The sequence below is a fragment of the Lissotriton helveticus genome, chromosome 12, assembly GCF_964261635.1.
Source record: "Lissotriton helveticus chromosome 12, aLisHel1.1, whole genome shotgun sequence".
Classification (NCBI taxonomy): domain Eukaryota; kingdom Metazoa; phylum Chordata; class Amphibia; order Caudata; family Salamandridae; genus Lissotriton; species Lissotriton helveticus.
In genome coordinates, this window is record NC_136073.1 from 840,262,990 (window position 1) to 840,289,749 (window position 26,760).

The following is a 26,760-nucleotide window of genomic DNA, read 5'->3' on the forward strand; positions in this document are numbered from 1 at the left end:
AGGGGAGGACCATGGTGTCACTTTACATTTGACTGAGATTGCAGTCAATGCAGGTGTAGCATATTTCTTCAAGCGCTGTATGTATATGCCACCTAACTGAGCCATCATGGCGCTTTAGACCGTTGCAGGAGAATTTACACATCTTACAACACAATTAGACAGTACCAGTATGTAGGAAGCTGGGTTTCTGTTGCAATAACCTGCCCAGATGTACCCTCTGTCCCTGCCAATCAGGTTCCCATGGCCTGTGTTCTATCCCAAAACTGTAGCGTTGTATCCCCAATTGCCACCTCTCTGGCCACATCTAAGTGTCTTGTAAAGTTACCATAAGTATCAAGAGCACTGTGACCAGGGAAGGCCTCTAAGGGCTGCAGCACATATTGTGCCACCCTTCGAGGTCCTGTACCTTAACACACACACACACACACACACTGCCATTGCAGGCTGTGTGTTTTGGTACATAGAAAAGTAAAATGCCTGCAACCGACTGCCTATGGTATAGGTAACACACCCCCCTAGCTGGGAGCACTATACCACTGGTAAGGGTACAGTTGCATGAGCACTGTAACCCTAGGGTGTCTAAGTCCATTCTTAGACATTGTAAGTGCAGTAAAGGCATAAAATGGTATATGGCCTGGGAGTTTGTCATTACGAACTCCACAGCACCATAATGGCTTTACTGAATTCTGGGACGTTTGGTAGCAAACTTCTCAGCATAATAAACCACCACTTATGCCAGTGTGGGATTTAATATAAAATGAACTCAGAGGGCATGTTAGAGATGCCCCCTGTAAAACGACCAGCCTCTGGTGAGTTCCAGGGCTGGTAAACACTAACCTGCCACCATGAGACATGGTTTGGGAAACAAAGCCTTTCCTGGGCAGAGGTGGTCACACCTCCCTCAGGTCAGGAAGAGCCATTTGTGGCAGGGGAGCTTCAAAGCCTTGCCGCCAGGGCCGGACTGGCCGTAGCGGGCCCCGGGCAACCCCCCGGTGCGCCACACGGGTGAGGGCCGATTTTGTTACTGGGCTGTTTTTGCAGCTATGCTGCAAAATCGGCCCTGTAACAAAATCGAACGAAAACTGACCCTGACAAAGAGCTCGGCGCCAGGCCTGGCTTGGTTCTATAAATAAAATGCAACTAAATATTATTTTTATACAAACAAATTGGTCTAAGTTAAGTCTTTGAGTATGTGACATTATTTGTTGCCTGAGTGTGTAAATGCTTAACACTACCCTCTGATAAAGCCTTATCGCTCTCCCACACTACCACAAATAGAGAGTAAGGTATTATCTACTTTTACCTCTCCCTACCTTTGGGGATCCACTGGCTTCTGTGGACACTATACCTTACTTTGGTATAGTATATACAGAGCCACCTTCCTATACGGTATCAATGGAGCAAAGTAAAACAGGGGTTGAAACAAAAAGCGTGAATAAATAAAAACAGGTAAATACATTTCAGTTCTGAATAAAATTCAATACACACACACCGCAGAGCTCTAACAGTGCTCTATTACTTCGGCTTCTAACAAAGTTCTGAAATATACCAAGAGCTTCATGTGTTTCGGTTTGTCTGTGACAAGTTATATCACAATACTGCCTCTCAGTCTTTAAGCATAAAAAAATACAACTATCTTTAAAAATAAAATGGCGCAGTTGTTTCCCATTTTGAAGTACTGACTATTCTGGAAGCGGGATCACTGAGATTTGGTGCCACCATGTGATTAGCTTTTATAAACCCGTGTTGTCAAGATCACCTCCCCAACAGCTGATGCTTCACACGGGAAAGCAATAGGCGCAAAAGAGACACAAGTGATGGACGGAATACAGAACAAATCAAAACATTCACCCCAGTCAAGAGATCTGGTTTAAATCCATCGTTCTTTTGCTCACCATGCCACCCCAGTTTAGATTAATCCAGTCTAGGTATACCTGGCACCCTTGAAGCGAGAAGCAAAAGACACACAAGTGATAGATGGAGCAGAAAACAAAATATTTGGCTCAGTATGGAGAGGATGGAGTTCTTGACACAGCTTTTGATATTTTTATCCCTGCCTTTGAGTCGGTCTAAAAACTGCTAATTATAATGTGTTTTGAAGGGGCCAAAACTGTGCTGTAATTAACTATCAATGAGTGCGTTTCATCCACCCAGAATCCAATGTAGAACTTGCCTGCATTACTGGGTCTACTGCTTTCCAGGCAGTAACTCAACAATTTACTGTAAAGCAACACCAAGACCCTTTCTTTGGAGGTACTGGCGGAACCGTGAAATCAGCAGAAAACACTTATAACACCACATGGTTACTGAGCAGTAATCAATTATATTACATTTTATTCAAAAGAAAGAAAACTCAAAGCTTTGTTTAGGTGCTGCCTGCACAAACAAGCATGTGCAATGCAATTGGTCTTGCATTAGGAAAGTTTGAGCTATTGGTATTGTAAATGACAATTTTTTTTATGTATGTGTTGGTTTTGAAAATAGCGAAATTAATAGCTTTGTCAATTACAATGCCAATAGTTTTAACTTTCGCAAATGTGACACCTATAGCATTTGTACTGCAATATGTGTTGTATTTACGTGACTTAGATGTATTGATATTACAAATAACTATGGCTTTTAATTTTTTTAAATAATTAATACTTAAATAAAAGTTATTGTAATTTATAATGGCAATAGCTTAAACTTTTGTAAATACATTTTGTGAAGATTATCAGGTAGATTCATGAAAGGAAAATCGGCTCGCAAAGGGCCAGATTCTCAGAATCTGGCCCTTTGCAAGCGCAATTTTTGCATTTGGGATTCATCATCCCAAATGCAAAAATCGCTATTACAGAATTCGCTTTTTTGCGAGGAATTGCATTTAAGGAATCTCTATTTGAGATTCCTTAAATGCAATTCATTAACAAATTTTAAATTGCGAATTCACAATATTTGGCGACTATTTACCACGAAGTCAGACTTCGTGGTAAATAGCGAAAAAAATAGAAAAAAGCACTTTAGTGCATTATTCTCTGTTGCATGTTACACACACACATGTCCTTTGGACATGTGTGTGCGCAACACCTGTGTAATGTTGCATTTCAGAGGTGCTACAGGGTGTCCTCTGGACACCCCTGGCGCCCTTGAAATCGCATCCTTATTTGTGATTAGCAAATTGCTAATCGCAAATAAGGAATAACTCCCCATTCATTCCTATGGGCCTGTAGGCCCATAGGAATGCATGGGGAGTTATTCCTTATTTGCGATTAGCAATTTGCTAATCGCAAATAAGGAAGATGTAGGAATCGCAATATTTTTTGCAATTCCTACATGAATACCGTTTTGCAAGTCCTTAATAGCGATTCCTTATGAATCGCTATTAAAGACTCGCAAAACGGGTCTTTGATGAATCTAGCTGCATATTCAGTGTATTTTATTGTGACGAAAATCTAAGAACTGAAGTGAAATATTAACATCTTTTTGTGACATTTGTAATAAAGCTTGAAACATTGAGATAACATATTTGAACCAGTTGTTGTTGAATGGTTGCACAGATGGAAGCTGTGGTGGCGGTGAGTGATGTTGTGGTGTTCAGTGATGCTGTGGTAGTGCATAGTGATGTTGTGGTGCCCCTGAGTGATGCTGTGGTGCCCCTGAGTGATGCTGTGGTGAGGCGATAGAGTGAGTGCGATAGATAGATAGAGGGAGGGCGATAGATAGAGGGAGGGCGATAGATAGAGGGAGAGCGATAGATAGAGAGATAGATAGAGTGAGGGCGATAGATAGAGTGAGGGAGATAGATAGATAGAGTGAGGGCGATAGAGTGAGGGCGATAGATAGATAGATAGAGTGAGGGCGATAGATAGAGTGAGGGCGATAGATAGACAGATAGAGTGAGGGTGATCAATAGATAGATAGAGTGAGGGCGATAGATAGAGTGAGTGATGGTGATAGAGTGAGGGCGATAGATAGATAGATAGAGTGAGAGCGATAGATAGCTAGAGAGAGGGTGATAGATAGAGTGAGGGTGATAGATAGAGTGCGGGCGATAGATAGATAGAGTGAGGACGATAGATAGAGGGTGAGAGATAGAGTGAGGGCGATAGATAGAGTGCGGGCGATAGATAGATAGATAGAGTGAGGACGATAGATAGATAGAGTGAGGGCGATAGATTGTGAGGGCGATAGAGTGAGGGCGATAGATAGAGTGAGGTAGATAGATAGATAGATAGATAGATAGATAGATAGATAGATAGATAGATAGATAGATAGATAGATAGATAGATAGATAGGTGAGGGCAATAGATAGGGTGAGGGCGATAGATAGAGTGAGGGCGATAGATAGAGTGAGGGCGATAGATAGATAGATAGATATAGTGAGGGCGATAGATAGATAGATAGAGTGAGGGCGATAGATAGATAGAGAGATAGATAGAGTGAGGGCAATAGATAGATAGAGTTGCGGTGCCGGGCACTCTGGGGCGCGACGGCCACAGATGAAGGGCAAGAGTGAATTGCACATGGGGGGTGGGGGTGAGAGGCACCAGTTCTGCAATATGGGGAAACACTGGGTTGTGTGGTGCACGCTGCTGTAAGAAGGGGAGAGAAGGCAACTTGTGGCAGCAGGGGCCTGCGTTATGCCCCTGACTCATGGTATGGTGGTCTGCGTGGCGCAACCGAGCTTGGTAAAAATATGCCCTCCCTATCTTAATTAAACTCCGTTGTTTGTCCGTTTAAGCTCTTCTGTTGGATATACTCCAAGCAACGCAGGGCACGTTAAATATAAAAGTAAGCACAGCAGTTGTGTCCTACTGTCTCACACTCTCTTAAAAGAAAACAAAAAGAACAAGAATATGCTGCATAACTAAATACTTATAAGGTTCCAAAGGCGAGACCTATTGGCTATGCCAATGCTTGTTTGTTTTATATGCTCGGTCCGATGGTATTGGAGCGCTTGTTCTGTCCCCCAACTTGCCATAGTGTGCCTGTTGAAAGCATGCACTGACGTCTGGTGGTGTGTGCCCGGTGGAAGCGTGCACTGACGGCAAGTGGTGTTTGTGCCCGGTGAAAGCGTGCACTGATGACTGATGCTGTCTGGTGAAAGTCTGCACTGACTGTGTGGTTTGTGTGTGTGGTTGTGTGTGTGTGTGTGGTTGTGTGTGTGGTTGTGTGTGTTGTGTTTGTGGTTGTGTGTGTGGTTGTGTGTGTGTGTGTGTTTGTGTGTGGTTATGTGTGTGTGTGGTTGTATGTGTGGTTGTGTGTGTGTGTGGTTATGGAAAGGAGTCACACAGACACTAAACTCAGGCCAAGACCTAAAAATGAAGGAATGAAAGTAGGTTTGTAACCCCCTTGTTTTCTTTTTGCCCCTGAAACTGCACCATGACTCCGAGTGAAGGCGTCCCAAATACAAGGACTGGAGTAAAAAAATTGTAAAAGATTGGGGTCCGATAGCTGCTCTGCCTGTGATTAATGGCCATGATTCTCAATACATCCTTTGCTTTCTTTCCTAATCTGTTTCTGGTGTGATACATTTACTGAATTACTAATGAAGGTGAAGATGGGGTTTAACTTCAGATATCCAATAGTATTGCAGACTTGGTACATATTCTGTAGCAATTCCAGAAGAGCTGTACAATGGAGCCTTTATCAGGGTCCATGAGATTGTTCTAACGCTGAATACTTATATGTAGTTGGTGGCAATATTTTTCATTTTTCGTCATGCACGATTTTTTTGTGATTTACCGCTAATAAAGACCGGTATAATTTCTTCGAGGCCATCACAAGAGATGAAGATCCCTGTAAAGTCCGCCATGAGAGTTAGCTTTGACTGAAATAAAGACCCTCCTCTTTGGTGGCACCTCCATGCCCGCAGCTGCAAAAACCTTATTTACATACCTGAGACCTAAGATGGATGCCAGGACATTGTTGAAATATGCATGAGAGCCCAGGGTTGTGCCTCGTACATGCGAGTGAAGGAAGCAGGGCACATTCATTAGGCCTGTCCATTAAGAGATGCTTTCTTCGAGTTTCTCGTCTGATGTAACGACAAATCAGTCTCAGGCTGTGGAGCTATCGTTTACAGCACTGCAATCAACACTGCCAGCAGAGGGAAAGGACTTGTGGCAGAGAAAGCCGTCGTGCGTGTGGCGGCAATTAGTCAGCGTGCTTTGTAACTTGAAAGCATAAAATATCTGGACGGTGCCGCCGGAGCTAATTATTTTTTCAGAGTCCCCGCTGCACAGTCAGCAGGAACAAAACCAGAGCGTTTCCACAGGGTGAGTGGTGACGCCGCAAGTGCTAGATTACAGTGTTTCATAAATAAGTGATAAAGTACTGCTAAGCCTGCATTTAAACTGACATTAAATGTAAAAATGAAAACGTTCAGCTTACTAATTCTCAAATGGCTACCGCCTCGGGAAACGTGCAAAGTAAGTAATCGCGATCGGAAAAAAAAACCAAGGAGAATAAAATGCGAGGAAGGAGTCAATAAATATGACAAGGGAGTGTCGAGAAACGAAGAAGACGAACGAGAGGGGCACTATGACAGAAGAGAGAAGAAAGGATAAGACGTGAAGACGAAAAAGGAGATGAAAGCGAAAGGGGGAGGAAAGAGGAGGAGCTGTGGAAGGTGGGAGAGATAAAAGCCATAGGGAGAAACAAGTAAAAGTTGGGGGACTCGCTGGAATTAGAGAAAGGACCAGTCTAGAATGGAGACAGCGGAAGAACGGCACAAGGGAGGAAAATAGAGGCATGGGGGTAGAAACGAGCAGAGATCGGTGAAATGAAGTCATACAGAAGAGAGCGTGTGTGGTTGGGTTTTACAGCGAAAGTAAGACAAGCTCTCGGCATTGCGTGGCGGGGGAGCGGATTCTTTTGAAGTCTGATGCTGTAGGCGGGGGAGCGGATTCCTGTGAAGTCTGATGCCGAGGTTCACAAGCTGATAACAAATGGTGTGCTATGTGCACGCGCCCGGCTCACATTCACTGTAGGGAATCCGCCTTTGGGTGCACTTTTGAAAGCCCTTACTTTAATCTCGCCAAAGCATCCCTAGCGGGATGGCTTTCAGCGAGATCTAAAAACGACCCCAAATCACTTGCCAAGGTATGTACTAAAGAAACATGGACAACGCACAGAGAGGTTGTGTGTACCGGTTACCACTGCCAACTTTGGCACTGGAGAACCAGGTTCAAGTCTCAGCATCGGCTCAAAACTTCTGTGTAGAGTTTGCATTATATAAACTACAAAAAACCCACCAACAACGTAAAGAAACACAAATAACTGACAGGTGAGGAGGAGGCTAAAGAAAGATGAAGAAACAGTAACTGAATCACGGCGAGCTTAGGGAAGGAACACTAATTAAAATGAATAAATGTGTGCTTGGGCCATGCTTCCCAGATGAAACAGGAAGTGGCGCTAAGGATCATTCTGGTCAAGTAGGAGACAGTAAAAAAGCGTGACAAAGGGACTAAAGAATGGTAGGAAATGGCGCGGTTCAACCCCCTTACACAATAGCATATCGCAAGCAAGAGCACATGCGCCAGCGTAGACTCGACCCTTGCCTCCAGTGCTTACTGTGGTTGCCCGTGGGGGTGACTGCCATTTATTTTTCTACATCAGTTATTAACCAAGTGCAAGATAGGAAAACGCACTGATCGGAAAGACGGAGGTAGGGAATGATAAAAAAAACGTCATAAATTGGAGAAAGCAAGTACCTACAAGAGTGACATAAAGGGGCAGGTAGTGTCTGGTAGTGGACTAAAGAGGCAGGAAGTGGATTTAAGGCTGCCAGCCTTGGTAATGGGTGTGCCGACGTTTAACTGCTTCGGCTGAGGGCTTCTGAACAGAGCTTCGGGCACTGGCACTGTTTCTTTAACAACTTAAGCACTGCCTGCCACCGTCATCAAGCCTGCAACTACAGTATAGCTATACTGGTCACCGTACATGCTGCTGGGCGGTGAGTGTGCCCCGTGTATTGCATCACAACTCTCACTACGGAATAGATACCTATACCTTGATGACCTGACCTGACCTCGTCAGACCCGGTCGCTCCTCCCGCCGCGTGGCTCCTCCCGAGTGCGCCCCCCCCCCCCTGCCTCCGCCGCCTGCTCGCCACTGCCCCTGCGGCTTAGGTGCCTCCTGGTCCGGTCTTCTGTCTTTTTCTGCCATTCTTGTCTCTATTTTATTTTTGTCACTGTTGTGCCCCTGTTTTGTTCCTGATATGGTGATTGTCTGCCACCTTCTTTCCCGCTGGTTTCCCTCGCTCCCCGCTCCCTGCCGCTGCTCCCCCGTGACCCCGCCCCCTTCTTCCTCGGTACCCTCTCCCTTTCCCATTCCCCACCCCGCTCCCGCCTCCCGCCTCCCAGCTGCGCCTCCCTCCCACTGGGTACTTAAGGTGTGGACACGCGACGGGGAGCTGTGACCTGACCTGACCTCGTCAGACCCGGTCGCTCCTCCCGCCACGTGGCTCCTCCCGAGTGCACCGGCCCCCCCTGCCTCCGCCGCCTGCTCCCCGCTGCCCCTTCGGCTTAGGTGCCTCCTGGTCCAGTCTTCTGTCTTTTTCTGCCATTCTTGTCTCTATTTTATTTTTGTCACTGTTGTGCCCCTGTTTGTTCCTGATATTGTGATTGTCTGCCGCCTTCTTTCCCGCTGGTTTCCCCCGCTCCCCGACGCTGCTCCCCCGCGGCCCGCCCCCTTCTTCCTCGGTACTCTCTACCCTTCCCATTCGCCACCCTGCTCCCGCCTCCCAGCTGCGCCTCCCTCCCTCCTCCCTCCCACTCTCCATTTATGGCAGAGTCCGCACGTATGCGCAGCGGGCGCGCCGATTGTGCGCCGAAGGCGCGACAAAGGCAAGCCCGTCTGCGCCCGTCCTCGCCTGGCCCGCGCCCAGCGCCAGGACCCCTGGCCCCCCGACGATGCCAGCCCACACGACGAACCTTCGACGCCGCCACCCTCAACGCACTCAAACCCGACCGGAACCCCGCCTGCTACCGAGCCACCCCGAAATGCACCCACGGACCTTTCACCTGCCAAGCCTGCAAGTTCACCTGCCTCCGTACCTGCACTGCACCCGAAAAGCCAGGCACCAGCAACAACCACCTCAAGTGTGCATCCTGCTCAACACCCGCTCCGTCCACATACTCGCCGTTGAAATCTGGAACCTGCTCGACACAACATCTCCAGACGTTGCCTTCCTCACGGAAACCTGGATGAACGCCTCCTCAGCGCCCAACATCGCCATAGCCATCCCGGACGGATACAAGATCACCCAGAGGGACCGCGTCAACAAACCGGAGGAGTCATTGCCATCGATAACAGGAACACCATCCGCATCACGACCAACTTCTACGACACCTTCACCGCCGCCGAGCACCTCCACTTCCAGATACACACCGACCCCAAGACCACCCTCAGAGGCACCCTCCTCTACAGACCCCCGGGACCAAGCACCCGATTCAGAGAAGACATCGCAGACTTCATCAGCCAGCACGCCCTCCATTCTGCTGACTACATCCTCCTAGGAGACCTCAACTTCCACCTGGAGAATAACAACGACACCAACACCACCACCCTGCTGGACAACCTCGCCAACCTCGGACTCAAGCAACTGGTGAACACCCCCACACACTACGCCGGCCACATGCTGGACCCCGTCTTCTCCTCCAGCAAGCACATCTCCTTCAACCACTCCACCGTACTCCATTGGACGGACCACAGCTGCGTCCACTTCAGCTTCAGAAGAACCACGACCCACCACCACCCGCAACAGGTTCCTCACAGAAGCTGGAGCAAGATCACCGCCGTACAAAATAGGGTGGTGATGGACGGAGCATCTGAACCAATCAAACACTCACACCCAGTCAAAAGATCTGGGTTTGATCCATCACCGTTCTTTAGCCCACTCTGCCACCCCAGTTCAGACATGGCTATATGCAAATCAGTCTGACCCTGTGCCTCATGGGAACAGTCCAGGCCGAACTTCCAAGTCATGCCTTCCCTGGACCGGAAACAAGCTTCCGAGGACCGGTTTCTGGCATTCCAGCCGTCTTCAGCCCGGCTTGCTTGAATCCAGTGGCAAAGTGAGCAAGGGACTCACGTCTGAGCATACCCTGCCACACTTATGGCGGCCAAAAGCGGTACAAAAGGGGATGGTGATGGACGGAGCATCTGAACCAATCAAACACTCACACCCAGTCAAAAGATCTGGGTTTGATCCATCACCGTTCTTTAGCCCACTCTGCCACCCCAGTTCAGACATGGCTATATGCAAATCAGTCTGACCCTGTGCCTCATGGGAACAGTATCACCGCCGACCAGCTCACCACCTCCCTCAGCCTGAACCCTCCCGCCAGCGCAACAGACCCCAACGAAGCACCCCGCAACTTCACACAGTGGCTCACCAACTGCGCCGACTACCTCGCACCACTGAAGAACCCTCCCAGCAGACCCGGCAACAAGAAAGCCTTCTGGTTCACCGACGAACTCAAAACATCCAAGAAAAACTGCTGCACCCTTGAAAAAGCCTGGCGCCACGACCAGACCACAGAAAACATGACTGTCCTGAAGAACGCCACCCGCAAACACCGCCAGCTGATCCGCACCACCAAAAGGACAACATTCAAAGAACGACTGGACAACAACACCCACAACAGCAAGGAACTCTTCAGCATCATCAAAGAGTTCTCCAACCCTAACGCCGGAAACAACGACATCACACCCTCGCAAGACCTCTGCGACTCACTCGCCACCTTCTTCCACCGCAAGATCGCCGACATACACAACAGCTTCGGCGCACAACCACGCACTCAACCACCGAACCAACGCCCCCCACCACCACCCTCTGCAACTGGACCCCGGTCAGCACCGAAGTCACCACCCGCACGATGAACACCATCCACTCCGGATCTCCAACCGACCCCTGCCCCCACCACGTCTTCAACAAGGCCGACTCCATCATCGCACCCCAACTCCGGGACATCATCAACATCTCCTTCAACACCGCCACCTTCCCGGAGAGCTGGAAGCACGCCGAGCTCAGCGCCCTCCTGAAGAAACCAACAGCGGACCCCACCGACCTCAAGAACTTCCGCCCCATCTCGCTCCTCCCCTTTCCTGCCAAAGTCATCGAGAAGATCGTCAACAGACAGCTCGCCGCCTTCCTCGAGACAAACGGAGCCCTCGACCCTTCGCAGTCCGGCTTCCGGGCCAACCACAGCACCGAGACCGCCCTCATCGCAGCCACCGACGACATCAGATCCCTGCTCGACAACGGGGAAACAGCGGCCCTCATCCTCCTGGACCTATCTGCGGCCTTCGACACTGTCTGCCACCGCACCCTAGTACAGCGCCTCAGCAACATCGGGATCCAAGGGAAGGCTCTGGAGTGGATCATCTCGTTCCTCACCAGAAGAACCCAGAGAGTCCGCCTCCCCCCTTACAGGTCCGAGGCCACCGAGGTCATCTGCGGCGTACCACAAGGTTCCTCACTCAGCCCCACCCTCTTCAACGTCTACATGAGCCCCCTCGCAGCCATCGCACGCCAACACAACCTCAACATCATCTCCTACGCCGACGACACCCAGCTGATCCTCTCCCTCACCAACGACCCCACCACCGCCAGAGCCAGCCTTCACGAAGGGATGAAAGACGTCGCCGAGTGGATGAAGAACAGCTGCCTGAAACTGAACTCAGACAAGACGGAATTCCTCATCCTGGGATCATCGCCCTCCGCCTGGGACAACTCCTGGTGGCCCCCTGCCCTGGGCACCACCCCCAAACCAACGGACCACGCACGAAACCTGGGCTTCATCCTGGACTCCTCCCTCTCGATGACGAGACAAGTCAACGCCGTATCATCATTGTGCTTCAACACCCTGCGCATGCTCCGTAAGATCTTCCGCTGGATCCCCACCGAAACCAGGAAGACAGTCACCCAGGCACTCGTCACCAGCCGACTGGACTACGGGAACACCCTCTACGCGGGAACCACGGCCAAACTACAGAAAAGACTCCAGCGCATACAGAACACCTCCGCATGACTCATCCTGGACATCCCTCGCCACAGCCACATCTCGACCCACCTGAGAGACCTGCACTGGCTCCCCGTCAACAAGAGGATCACGTTCAGACTCCTCACCCACGCACACAAGGCTCTCCACGACATGGGCCCGAAGTACCTCAACAGTCGCCTCACCTTCTACACACCCACCCGCCAGCTACGATCGGCCAGCCTCGCCCTTGCCGCCGTACCACGCATTTGCAGAGCCACCGCTGGAGGAAGATCCTTCTCCTACCTGGCGGCCAAGACATGGAACTCCCTTCCCGCCCACCTACGGCTGAGCCAGGACCACCTCTCCTTCAGGAAGCAACTCAAGACCTGGCTTTTCGAGCAGTAGCGGACCCCTCCCCCAAGCGCCTTGAGACCCTACCGGGTGAGTAGCGCGCTTTACAAATTGTTGATTGATTGATTGTGTTATACATGCTGCTGGGCGGTGAGTGTGCGCTGGTGTATGGCCTCACAACTCTCACTATGGAATAGCTATATATATACCTTATGCTATACATGCTGCTGGGAGGTGAGTGTGCACCAGTGTATGGCCTCTCAACTTTCATTATGGAGTAGCTACCTATACCTTGTGCTATACATGCTGCTGGGCAGTGAGTGAGCGTTGATGTATGGCTTCACAATTTTCACTACGGAATAACTCACTATACCTTATGCCATACATGCGGCTAGGAAGTGAGTTTGCACAAGTAATGGCCTCTTAACTTTCACTACAGAATAACTACCTCTACCTCTTCTACTACACATGCTGCTGGGCGGTGAGTGTGCACTGGTGTATGGCCTCACAACTCTCATTACGGAATGGCTACCTATACCTTACGTTGTACATGCTGCTGGGAGGGGTGAGTGTGCGTCGGTGTATGGCCTCACAACTCATTAAGGAATAGCGAGTGTTAGACTTGGCTTTTTCAGCAGGTTTATCCCCAGAATTTTTGCTTTTCAACCTCCTGTTTTCTACCTATTTTTTATTGGTATTGGGACTCTGAGCACTTTACCACTGTTATTCAGTGCTAAAGTGCATATGCTCTCCGGGTAAATTGTGTTTATGGATTGGTTCCATGATTGGCTTATTTGATTTACTCAGTCTCTAGTACAGTGCACTGTGTGTGTGCGCAAGGACTGTAAATCAAATGCTACTAGTGGGCTTGCAGCACTGGTTGTGCCACCCACACAAGTGGCTTTTCAAAGGTGACTCAGACTTGCCACCTGTTGGAAGTCTCAGGGTATCAGTCAAAGACTTAAACTTCTTCTGGGTATCGGCTTCTGGAACTGAATGTTTCAGCTGCCACAGAGGAGAAAGGTAACCCGACGCCATCAATGACACCGCTGCCGACTCCGTGACTGAAGGCACCTCAGAGGGCACCACCACACTTTGCACTGCAACCCTGGTCTCACGGACACTGATACAGCCACCAAGCCGCTTCTTGCACCGTGACTTGTGGGCACTGCACTCTGCACCGCCTTACTTCACACCGCTGCCTTGTTATCCTCCACGCCGCCGTCACTGATGCTGCTGCCTGCACCATGACCAGTGGACACCACTTGTGGGGAACACGGAGCACGTTCCCACTTCGCACCATAGCCCTGGTCTCACCAATTTCTGCCGCTCCAAGCTGAAGTCGATGCTGCTGCCTGCACCGTGTTTTGGGGGCACCACTCATAAGTTACACGATGCACTGGCCCGTCCCACACTGCAGCCTTGGCACACCGCCAGCTAATCCAGTTCATCAACCGACGCCGCTGCCTGCACTGCAACCTGTGGGCCTCACACACCGCGTTGCTCTGTCTCGCCCCGCAGCCTTGGGTCTACAGAAGACAGCGGTTCAGCAACGATGATGCCGCTGCCTCCATGGTGACCTGTCAGCACCACAACGAGCACCACCACGGTTCGCACCACAGCCCCGGTGTCACCAACGCCACTGGATGATTGTCAATGAGCCGCTGCCTGCATCGCGACCTGAGGGCACCGCATGTCGTACTGCTCCACTTCACACCTCAGCCCCAACGCCTGCCGACACCGGCGCTCCTGACTTCAAACTCACGTATTCGACCTGCAACTCGCGTGTCTTCAAGGGCCCGATAACTCCTGCACCAACTTCCGGAACCAACAACTGCTGACGCCGTTCCTCTGGAGCTCACTGCAAGGTCTGATGTCTTGCAGCTCCTAAGGTACTGTTTTATGGGTCTCCCCCCACAGCATAGATGGCCCGCGATGCTGCGACCGGCCGGAACTGTTGGATTTGTTTGTTTATGATACCGTGATAGCCCCGGACAGAGCTATCGACTTCGAGGAACTGTATTTAAAGTTTATTTTTGCTTTATTTGTATTTTGATCACTGTATGTTGGATTTTCATGGCTTTGGTCTTTTTTTTTTGCAGATAAATATTGGATATTTTTCTAAAACTGGTGTGGTATCATTTTGTAGTGTTTTCATTGTATTATTGCTGGTTATGTCCAAATGCTTTACACACTGCCTCTGAGATAAGCCTGACTGTTTGTGCCAACCAACCAATGGGGTGAGCAGGGTTTATTTTAGAAGTATAACTCCCTTACTCAGACTACAGTGGTGGATTCTGCCTGGCTTGGGTGAATACCCTAGCCAGTCGAAAACCCATTTCTAACTGCGACCTATACCTTGTGTTATACATGATGCTGAGCAGTGAGTGTGCGCCAGTGTACGGTTTCAGCTCTCACTACGGAATAGCTCCCTATACCTTATGCCATACATGTTGCTGGGCGATGAGTTTGCGCCAGTGTATGGCATCTCAACTTTCACTACGGAATAGCTACCTATATCTTATGCCATACATGTGATTAGGTGGGGATTTTGCGTCAGTGTATGGCCTCCCAACTTTCACTATGGAATAGCTAGCTATACCTTCTACTATACATGCCGCTGGGCGGTGAGTGGCACTGGTGTATGACCTTGCAACTCTCATTACGGAATAGCTTATGCCATACATGCTGGTTGGAGGTGCGAGTGTGCCAAAATCTAGCCCCACCCCTTCCACTACAGCCTAGCTACCCCTGGGGTCGATTGCTTGATACTGTTTTTTGGTGCACACTGTTTTGCACTTAATGATGAGTTCCTGTATGTGCCACATAACTATTTGCTACTTATTTTGCAATTGCAGCAAAGGGCTTCTAGTGCAAATGGATCCGATGTTACAAAGAAACACAGTGCAGCAGCACGGCAGACTGGGGATTGAGAGGTTCTTTTAAGTTGTCAACTGTTGGGTTAATGTGTAGAATTGGTAGTTGAGACATGAAATGTTTCCGCAGACAGCATCAGTGGGTGTTAGAATAACAAACGAATAGTCAGGCCCACTGGAATTATGCGGCAATAGAGTGCCAAATTATACGGCAAAGTTAGTGTAATTATGCAGCAAATTAGGAGGCATAATGCAGCACGTGTTCTAATAGTATTACTTAATTATTTTGTCTTTTTTAAACAGCAACACTGTCTGAGCAATAGTTGTATCTCACGTGTTCCAGTTTAATACCTAAATACAGTAATAAGCAACAGAGATGGGCCAGTACAGCTTTGCAAAGGGCCTTTCACTGCGCAGTAACGCGTCACAGCATTGGAGCAGATTATAATTATAAATTATTTGAGCAGATTATGCGGTGGTTGAGGGAATATATGGCAAATGCGGAAAATATATAAATATGCGAAAATCGCCGCGGCCGCACAATCGCTTACTTCCTGTGGCCCTTAACTCCATAGAATGCGACTCATTATACCGTAGAGTTTGCCTTTTGTTGGAGTACAATTCTTTCCTTTTCCGCATATTTCCAGTGGCCTTGATATACCTTATTCCGTGCATGTTCCTGGGCGGCGAGAAGGGGCCGAGGGCCGGCTACTGCCTCCCACTGCAGTGCACTCTGGCGCTGCCAGGGGACAGGCACTGTGTGTGGCTTATAACTAAGTCACACGACTGTGGAGGATGGGCCTGAGTGGCCTTGAAGCAATGCTTGTCTCTCTTCGCCGCGCGCGTCACCGCAGAAAGACGGACAGCCCATCGGCCTGTCACCTGCAGGGTCCCCACCCCGGTCTACGAGCAACAAAGGACATCAACCCCGGCCACAGCGGGTCGCTGGAGGAGGCACGGCCTTTCATCGCCTCTGCCAAGGTCACCTCCAGGCTCCGATCAAGTGGCCGCTTTGTTCCCGCGGCCCAGCGTCAGATGCTGGCGTGCGGCGCTGGCACCCGCGCGGGCCTCGGAGCAGGCCAAGCCGGGCCGCGGCCCAGGGCCTGCCTGCTGCAAATAGACTTCTAGGAACTGTGGGATCAACAGGCAGGCCCTGCCAATCCAAGCACGGGGGTAACCAGAAGACAGAGCTGTGGGAGTTTTCCAAGTGCTCCCTGGCGGGGCCCGACTCCGAATAACAAGTGCGTCACACCAGCACTGACCAGCGGGGAAGGAAGCAGAGGCCTAGCAGCCCTGGACCAGCAGATGCCCTGTGAGCCAAACGATAGCTAACTTTAACCTGCTAAGTATGAGGTACTAGGACTCCAGATGCCTATAATGTCATAATGTACCACGTCCACCAAGTCGGTGGGGTGGACAAGTAAAGTACACCTGTGTGCGTGAGCACAATGGACTAGTCCTGCCGGATGCCCGGGGTCTGTATAAATACAGTGCGTGGGGGCTGAGGAGTCAGTTTCCCCCAGTGTGCTCAGTTAAGCAAGATCCCCTGTATGGTATCCCATTGTTGCGAAGTGCGGCCTATAGTTGTCGCTGAGACCTGCCCTATTACTCCGTGACATGGTGAGCAAAAGACTGATGGATTTAACCCAAATCTCTTGACTGGCGTGAATGTTTTGATTTGTTCTGCATTCCGTCCATCAACTCTGTTGCTTTCTCACCCTAAATGCGCCATGTATGCCCAGACGTGGGTCCCAGACTCACCGTGCCACTGGATTCAAGCTATCCTGGCTGATGAGGGGTGAAACCCAGAAACCGGTCCTAGGATTCTTGTTTCCGGTCCATGGAGGACCTGGCTTGACAGTTCGGGCCGGACTGTTCCCATGAGGCACAGGGTCAAGACTGATTTGCATATGGCCAGGTATAAACTGGGGTGGCATATTGAGCAAAAGAATGATGGATTGAACCCAGATCTCTTGACTGGGGGTGAATGTTTTGATTTGGACTGCATTCCGTCCATCAACTGCCAGGTATGCCCAGACGTGGGTCCCGTGCTCACTTTGCCATTGGATTCAAGCTATCCAGGCTGATATGAGGTGAAACCCCGAAACCAATCCCTAGAGAGGACCTGGCTTGGCAGTTCGGGCTGGACTGTTCCCATGAGGCACAGGATCAAGACTGATTTGCATATGGCCAGGTCTAAACTGGGGTGGCATGGTGAGCAAAAGAATGATGGATTTAACCCAGATCTCATGAATGGGGGTGAATGTTATGATTTGTTCAGCATTCCATACTCCGTGACAGTACAGGGCCTTCACTGCAACGCCCGCAGCTGGTATCAGTTTACATATTTCAATAGCTTGCCCGCGGCCGTTATACACCCTGAATGGCTCACAGGTCCAAACTCGATTGTGTAAGCCATGGGTACTCGCAAACTTTTTCCCAAGGGCCATTAAGAGTACCCTGTGATGTGACCGAGGGCCATATTGATGCCAGCAGGGTGGCGTTTGTGCAGATGGGAGGTTAGCAGTAAGGCAGGTGTAAGAAAGCAAAGCATCTAGTGGCTGAATTGCTCAATCTAAAACCCGAAATCCTGCGATTAATACTGGCTTCTCCACTTAACCAAATTGTGTGATCCTAGGCAATTGTATTGACCTTGAAATACATAACTTGAGGATATGTGCTGTACAAATCCTTCTCCTGTTTTTAATTTAATAAACTATAATATTGTTCATTTATAATAGGAAACTAATCCACCCAAAGAGTGCACATAACAACTGACATGACACTTAGTTCACTGTTGGCTTTGTTGTTAGGGTGCAGGGAAGAAGGAATGTTAAAAAATATCTTTAAAAAAAAATACTTCTCAATGTACTGATATATTCTGACGTACTAAGGTGAAAAGCTTCTGCATGTTAATGAAATAAACTTTTTTAATCTTTGCAGAGACTTTACCTTAGTTTTACACTTTTGCTGCAAGATGCCTTTAAAAATACAGGTGCTCCTATAGTTGAGCGTTGCAGGACAACCTAGTAACTTACATTCTGTAACTTCAATTAACCACTGAATAAATGCTTGCCTGTTTATTTAACGTATTTTAATATTAGTGCTTAGTCAAGTAAACAGCAACCCAGTGCTGTTGTTGACTATGAGCCACATGTAAAGGTCAGGATGGTAGCATACCACCCCGAGCCGTACTTTGACTATCCATCAATTGTCACCGAAAATAAGGACACTCGCCAATTACGCAGAGCTGTGAAGCTAACAATGCACAGCAGGAGTAGTTCTTCTAGTCCAAGTTGTTTTTGTTTTGCATTCTGGGACTTTTAATCTTGATATTATAATGGGCTAAACAGCATGCAAGTCCCAGAATGCAATTCAAAACACCAGGAAGGGGGCAAACTACTCACATGGAGCTGGGAAACGTGAGAGTTCTGATTGTGGCTGTTTTTATTAAACAGCCTTATGATAATGACGCTTAAGTCTTTATTTGCATTAGTGCTAACCCCCAGTGTAATTAGATCAACCGAAGTGAACCAGGACTACAAATACTAGAATGCATTGTTTTTAAACAAAAATCCAGACCAGTAGCACTGGGTCCTTGGTGTCCCTCAGTCATTAGATACGCTTATCTGGGACCTACCATGTAACTATCAGCTTACCCCTGGGCCTGACTATAAACCAATAGCAATGTAATCATATTCTATTATTCTAAAGCATGCTTTCCCCGCTGACCTTGCATCTCGGCTCCATCTTACCAGAAAGACTAAACAACAAGCATGAATGGGTTTACAAAGTATTCTGGGACTTGTAGGCCTGTCTTGATAATGGAAGCAGTAACATTACAAATCCTAGCATGCCTAGCATGCTGAGTGCTGGTGGCTGGAAAACCAAGCCTGGCTGAAAGTCACCCTCACAGCAAGGGTGCAGAAAACAAATATACTGACATTACCCACTGAGTGCTCTGAAGCATAGCTGCAGCGGCGTAGCTAGAACTTTGGCAGCCCGAGGCGACCCCTGAGTTTTGCTGCTCCTCGACGGCCGCTGGTAAGAGCGGGGGGGGGGTGCTGGCAAGCCCTAAAGACGGCTGCAGGTAGTAGGGACGGGGTGCTGATGTTCCCTGCATTTGCCGTGACGACCACAGGTAAGAGCGCGGGAGGCCGCCACCCCCAAAACTTGCCACTGAATGGCTGGCAATCGACCCCATGTCATGAGGGGCAGATTCAACTGGCAAGGTTATACATCCCGGAGAGCTAAGGATGCTGGAACTTGTAGCTGTTACACTTGCACGTGTGGCCTACCGGTCTCAGGATCCTTGGTGATCTGAGGCAGGTTATGTGTGGTCTTATTGTTCTCCACCCTCCGATGAATTCACTTGTTCCAAGGTCTTGTCCTTAACGTTTGGGTTCCTACTTGAACTCTGCCCTCTGGCTATGCTAGAACTGACTACTGACTCTGTCATCACCTCTTCTGGAAATATGCTATCTTTCTCTTGCTTCAGAATCGCCCTGCCGCCTGGAGACAGACAATACTACCTTCCTTCTAGAGTGGTGCAGTAAAAATAAGTCGGTTCATTCAAATGACAGACCCACTTTTTAGGTCTTGCGCCTAGCGTTGCAGTGCGCATTACTGTCGCGCAGTGCGAGACATTTAGTAGGTGAGAATGAGGTTTCAGAAGCTGACCTAGGAATGGCACGAGCGTGTGCTTTTCCTTTTGTGGCACATTATTGGCCTTTGCGTGTGTGTTTTTTACAAAGTCAGCACGCAATAGGCCAAAGGCGGGCGCATTGCTCCGCCCTTGGCCTATTGGTGTCTATGAACGCACACCAGCCGAAATGTGGTTTCAATTATCGTGCCCAGGCACTGGCGCGATAATTGAAACCACATGGCTCGCACGCGCGCACTAATCGCGGGGTTGTTTACAGGGAAGCAATTAAATGAAAGAACCGCTGACGTCTTGTTTACCCTACATTTGTAGTTTCACGTGTGTTTAATACGTTGGAAGCTTCTTGCAAGAGATTGCTGAACATACACAAATGTGTGTGGGTGAGCGCGACTTTGGCATGTTTGCCCCCTTGGTGGAGTTCCGTTCCGGCCTCACACCCTGATGTTGTTATGCCTGCGAGAGACCCCGCATCCTGCCAGGGTTACCCCAATGTGGGTGCATATCTCAGTTCAATGATCCCTCCGATGTGACTGCTGAGCCAGTGATGCTTTGTTGCTCGCTTACGTCCCACTCAGTGCCAGAAAGTTCTGGCCCGCAGCTGGCGGTGCTCCTCGTGTCAGCAGTGGCTGACCTTTAACCTCCTGATGTGACTCTAGATTCAGCCCCTGTCCAAGTTGTGGGGCTTGAATGTAAAAGGTACGAGCTTGCGTGGCTCGGATGTGGGGGTGTGCTCAACAACCTGCCCTTGCAACCGTGAGGGATGCGGGCAGGAGGTTCAGGTATTGTGAAATGACCCTCCTGGTAGGACCGAGGCACGCATTCACATCTGTATGTCTCCCCTCTTTAGTGGTGCTTCCGTCCACCTCGGCCCGTGCGCCCTCGGCTCAGCATTGCGCAGCAGTCGACGGCAGGAAGAGGCATCCCTGGAACCCCAAGGCCCTGCAGGGGTTCGAGTGTATTCAGCGGATTACACCTCCTTTTACTCTGAGGACACGTGCTGGAGCGGTCCTTGGCGCGGGCCACGGGACGGGAGCAAAGGTTGAGTGAGAACTCCACCCCAGCATCAGGAGCCTTCTGCAGGATGACTGATCGCTGCCTGCTCCGGCCGCCCCCCTCCTCTCTGCAGCATCCTCCCGCCTCGCCGGAGATGTATCGATCCCGCCTCGGAGGTGCGGCTGGGCCATGCCTCATCCTGACAGAGGAGTGAATGCCTTCGGACAGCTCCCTGGGACCGGAGAGGCCCTGACCTCGACCAGCTTTGCACCGCTTTAGAAGAAAGAGTCCTGGAGCCGGTGAGCGCCTCGAGGCCTGAGGCACCCCAGCAGAATGCAGAAGTATTATAAGGTGAGCAGGGGTCGCCGTCGGAGGTCAGAAAGAGAAGGGAAGCCGGCCTCCTAGCTGGAGAGGCCTACAGTGCAGTCAGCGGATGCGGCTCGTACACCGCTTGCAGTTCTGCTCTTTTAGGCCTGTCTAGCTTCTCCAGGGTGTCGGTTGACATTTCATTTTGTAGCTTCTTAGAGGCAAGGAAGCTAGAGGCTGAAGACCCTTTTTTTCATGGGGTTTGGGGGGGGAGGGTTCGCTAGTACATCTTGTACAAACCCTCGGAGGTTTTAATCCCATAATTCTAATTTTCCATAGGACCACATCGTGTGATCCTCGATGAATAGTTTAATCTGGAGAACGTAAAAAAATAGTCCACAAAGCCTGGACTTGTCCAATTTCAGACAAGTGCTGTAAGTTACTGAACAACTTCCAAAATAGGTGCACATGGCATGCTGCTTCCTAGCATTACCGAAAGACTTTTAAAGGACTGCGCTAGGAATGTGTGGGCCAGTACTTTTAAACTCGACTGCTGCTAATTTTGACCATTGTTGTGTCGGAGTGTGTTATATTCCATCTCTCCCCTCTTGTTTACGATTGCTCGCTCGGCACCAGGCGCCCATTTTACCCGGGCCACACGCTGGGTGCAGTCAGCGCTCTAGTCATCGCACGCCGTCTGTCCATTTCATTACTTAATGGCCACAGATCGGACGCGCAGCAGACGTGCGCAGCGGGCGCGCCGAAGGCGAGCCAAAGGAAAGCCCGCCTGCACCCATCCGCGCCTGGCCGATTCTAGGGGCTAGAAGTTCTGCTCAAATTAGCAAAGCCCTCATTAAATATTCAGGTGATCAAATATTGGCTTTGTGTCCCCCTCAACTACTTGAATGTTTGAAATTCCATCCAGAATAATAATAATAATAATAATCCACATTTGTAAAGCGCACAATCACCCGTAAGGGTCTCTAGGCGCTGGGGGCCGTCGGGAAGATTAAGCGAGCTATTGCCCAGAGTCACATGGTGCTGGGCTAACCTGCCGCCGGAGTCGGGGATCGAACCCTGATCCCCAGATTCCAGCGTCAGTCGCCCTGGCCGCGGCGCCACACCTCTCCCAATCCGTCGCTTCTTGCTGCATTAGCTGTCAGTATGCCCTAAATTTGGACAAATAAAATACTATGGTTGTTGCCCCTATTTTATCCATACCTAAGAAACGAACTAATCCTTCTAGTATGGCCAATAATGTAGGTACTTTGATGTTTAACTTTTTAATTATGAACTGTCACTCGCTTGCTAAGCACAAAGCGGATATTTTGATCTACTGTTGCATGAGCAACCGGATGCCATGTTCCTTACGGAAACCTGGCTACATGATGGCTCTGGCCCTGATATAGCCACCGCTTTGCCTGCTAACTACAAAATAATGAGGAAGGATAGGAAAGAGAAAGTAGGTGGTGGCATTGCGATTATTTACAAATACCTTTTTACTTGCAAATTTGAAGATTTAATCTGTACTGGTTGCGAAGCTGCCTTATTTAGCTTGACCCTAAATCCCCAGTTTACCTTTTCAGGGGCCTTGATTTATCGTCCCCCTGGGCCGGCTGGTCCGTGGGCTGCTGCCCTTCCGGATCTGATTGCCCCCTACCTCTTGCATACTGCCAACTTTACTATTTTGGGCGATTTAAATCTGCATCTTGATGACCCTACTTGCAGGATTGGTTCTACTTTGATTCTAGACATAGCAGCTATGAATATTCAACTCCTTAACTCTGGTGCCACCCACTGGTCTGGGCATTTACTTGATCCTATTTTTTCCAATCTTTTAGAGATTGGTTGTTCCCCAGCTCTTCCTGTGACGTGGTCAGACCACTATCTAACTAGCTTTAGTCTTAAGCAAGTCTCGTCTAACTTTTCCATGCCTGCCATAAGTGGCAAAGTTAAAGGCAGAAAGTGGGGGAAGGTGAATCTTGAAGTTTTCAATAAGTCTTTAGCTAAAAATGCTCCTGACGCTAACCAGGTCTGACTGACCTAGAAAACGTTCATTGTTGGCTTAAGGAATCTATTGATATTTGCCTCCCTCTTTCTACGAAAAAATGTAATAATCATCGCCCCCCTGCCGCTTGGTTTTTGGAGCAACTAAAGCAAGAAAAAAGTAAATGTAAAGTGCTGGAAAGATGCTGAAGGAAGGATTATTCAAGCAAATCTAAACTTGCTTATAAAACGGCAATAAGAGCCTATCACTCTTCCTGAAACATTGCAAAAGCGGAATATGTGAACACTACCATATACAATTCACAGAATAGTCCTAAGACCTTGTTCAAGGTTGTACAAAATTTGTCTGGTGCTGACAACCTACCCAGCCCTCCTATACTTACTGAAATACAATGTGAGGATTTGGCAGAATTTTTCCTCGGAAAAGTGGAAAAAATCTACATGGCTCTGAATGTTAAACAGACCAATATTCCACAGTCAGCTATCCAAATTCTCACTACATCTAATACAGCTGAACACCTGAAGGATATGTCTGTGGAATCTGGTTCCTCACTTGAAAATTGGGCACCTCTAGATGCTATATCTTTTAAGCAAATTTTAGGTAGCCTCAAATCGGGTTCGCCAGGAGACCAGCTTCCTGTTAAGGTAATGCAGAAGCTGGATTCATCTGTCTTAAAGGTCATTATGGAGCTACTTAATGCTTCCATTCGTGAATCCATTATTCCAGCGGAGTGGAAGCATGCTATGGTTCTCCCGCTTTTAAAAAAACAAATGCTGATCCGGCGCAATTTGCCAACTTTCGTCCAATTTCCCTGCTTTCAGTATATTCAAAAATATTGGGAAAACATATTAACACTCAGTTACCAAATTTGTTGCCGCTCAAAAGTTCCTGCATTCACCCCAATCAGGATTTCGAGAAGGCTTTTCGACGGAAACTACGCTCCTAGGGGTCACTGAGAAGCTACATAGCCTTTTGGATGCTGGGGATAAGGCGGCGCTTATATTACTAGACTTAAGCGCTGCCTTTGACTCATTTGGTGTCTTATTTGGTGTTACTGAAAGCCCAGCGTTCATTGGACGTTGTTGGTCCAGCCCTCAATTAGCTCATCAACTTCTTGACTAACAGTACATTCCAGGTTTTCTCTTCTGAGGCAGTTTCTAAAACTCATTTGTCACCCTATGGAGTTCCTCAGGGCTCTATTTTGAGTCCTTTATTGTTTAACATTTATGTTAAGCCTCTGGCAACAATAGCTGAAGAAGCAAGGTTGTTGATCTTTTCCTATGCCGACGACACTCAAATAATTTTTTCATTGTCGGCAGATAGGACCTCCAAGACATCTGATCTTCAGACAGGTCTAAGGAAAATTGCTGGATGGATGGAAACCAATTCACTAAAACTTAATGGTGACAAAACCGAGGTATTAATCGTGGGAAAGAACAAGGACCTCTGGGGCCCCCAGCACTGGCCACCTGAAATGGGAATTTGCCCCCAACCCACTGCTCAAGTTCGCAATTTGGGGATCATCATTGATGACCAACTATCAATGAAGCAGCAAGCAGTAAACGTGGTATCTACCTGCTTCACTGTCCTGAAATAGCTTAGAAAAATTCTCTGGATGTTGCCTAGCTCTACCCAAAGAACTGTAGTCCAAGCTCTTATTACATCTTGGCTGGACTATGGCAACATCCTGTACCTAGGAGCCAATAGGACGTGATACGCAGACTGCAAGTGGTGCAGAATGCGGCGGCCAGGATGCTCTGTAAGATCCCAAGAATGACCTCTGTCTCAAGCTCTCTTCGCGAGCTTCATTGGCTCAGGGTTGAGAATCGTGTAAAGTTCAAAACCCTGAGCTATATGTTTAAAGTGAAGTCTGGCAATGCCCCTCAATATCTAAGGGCCATCGTCCATCCCTATAACCTGCACGTTCACTCCGTTCCTCTACCCAGGCCAAGTTTTCAGTCCCTAAGGTTAGACTATCTCGTATGGGAGGTCGGTCTTTTGCTCACCTGGGTCCTCATCTGTGGAACTCACTCCCCCAATTTCTTAGGGATGAAACGATTTTCAGCAGTTTCCGTAAACATTTAAAAACCTGGCTGTTCAACCAATAATTTTCAGCTAAATCTGGGTCATTTCTTTTTCCTGTCTAGCGGCGCCGGGAAACCTTTTTGGTAGCTGTGCGCCTTATAAAATAAAAATAAAAAAAAAATATATATATATATATATGATTTAGGCACTGAATGGCGGAGATGTGTATGGTAAGGATGGCAATGCCCTTTTATGCCACCTGAGCTAGGTGCCATTTCCAGCTGCTTCATTTACGAAGAATGCTTCAAGTGATGGCGTAGTGCAAGTGCAATCTAGTGAGCCTTACACTTACAAACATGGTTACACTGACAAGATTTCCACAATGTAAAAAGGATCCCGCCCATAGGACACAGATTTAATTCAGGAAACCCAGTGGTATGAGCATTTGAGTTCCAATAGTCCACCGATCAATGGTATGGGTGGACTCTATTTAGTCGACGTTTCAACCTCTAAAACATATCATACAGATCTTCATCAGGTCACTAAAGAAGTAGCAACACACGAAAGAAAATATGGCAATCACCAGTGATTTCTGTCTAAATACATAAAAAATATGAATATATCCTGAAAAAGACTATCTCCCCTGACCAAAAAAATCTGAGAAATCTTCATTCAAGTCATGTATTCAGAGCAGAAGAAAATCTGCAAGGATCAATCCAGTGGTCAATAAATCATAATCAAATCTGACAAAGCAAATAAAAATAAAACCTCAGACGTGTGAATCAACGTTTGCACTATATACGAAAGTATTACATGCAACTGACCCACTGGTGATTTCAAAGAACTAGAAAATAATCAGAAGGATCAATAAAACAAGCACTGAAAATGCAATAGGTCTTGCCTTTAAGTTAAAGCCGTTTGCTTTGCTAAGGATATTGTATAGCAGAGCAAATGGCTTTAACTTAATGAACGGCGAGACCTATTGCATTTTTAATACTTTTTTACCTTTTGTGCTGGAGGAGCTTGGATGGCGGTGGTACATCGAATAGAAATTTGTATTAGCCCATCCTAACATGATTTTAAGTCTACACCGGTGATAGTTTCCCCCATAATGCCTTTTGTTACCTGCCGGCAAGATTGCGTTACTAGTAGACGGGAGACAACATTTAATATTGGTAAGGGTTATATTACAAAAGAGACGTTAGATTAAAAAAATTGGGCCAATAGCCCTTTTTTGTCCCTCATTTTGCCATTGCCAGGTATTGTTCTCTTAGTAGATTCAATAGTAGCAAAGTTGTGAGCTTACAAATGGAAACATCAATTTTTACATGTGTGGATGAGGACTTTGCTGTATAAAAATTCTTACCTGTTATTTAGTTCTATGAATGCACTAATTGAGGTATTTTTCTTTTTAATGAAAGGGGAATGATGGCACAGGACTTTCTCATAACCAGGCGAGTCTACTCTTAGTTGGTTGAACTCTAATTTACACCAGGACATCCAGGTATATTTGAGTATGATTTCACAGGGCAACTCACCGAAAGTTGGAAGTCTTGACTGTAATTTCAA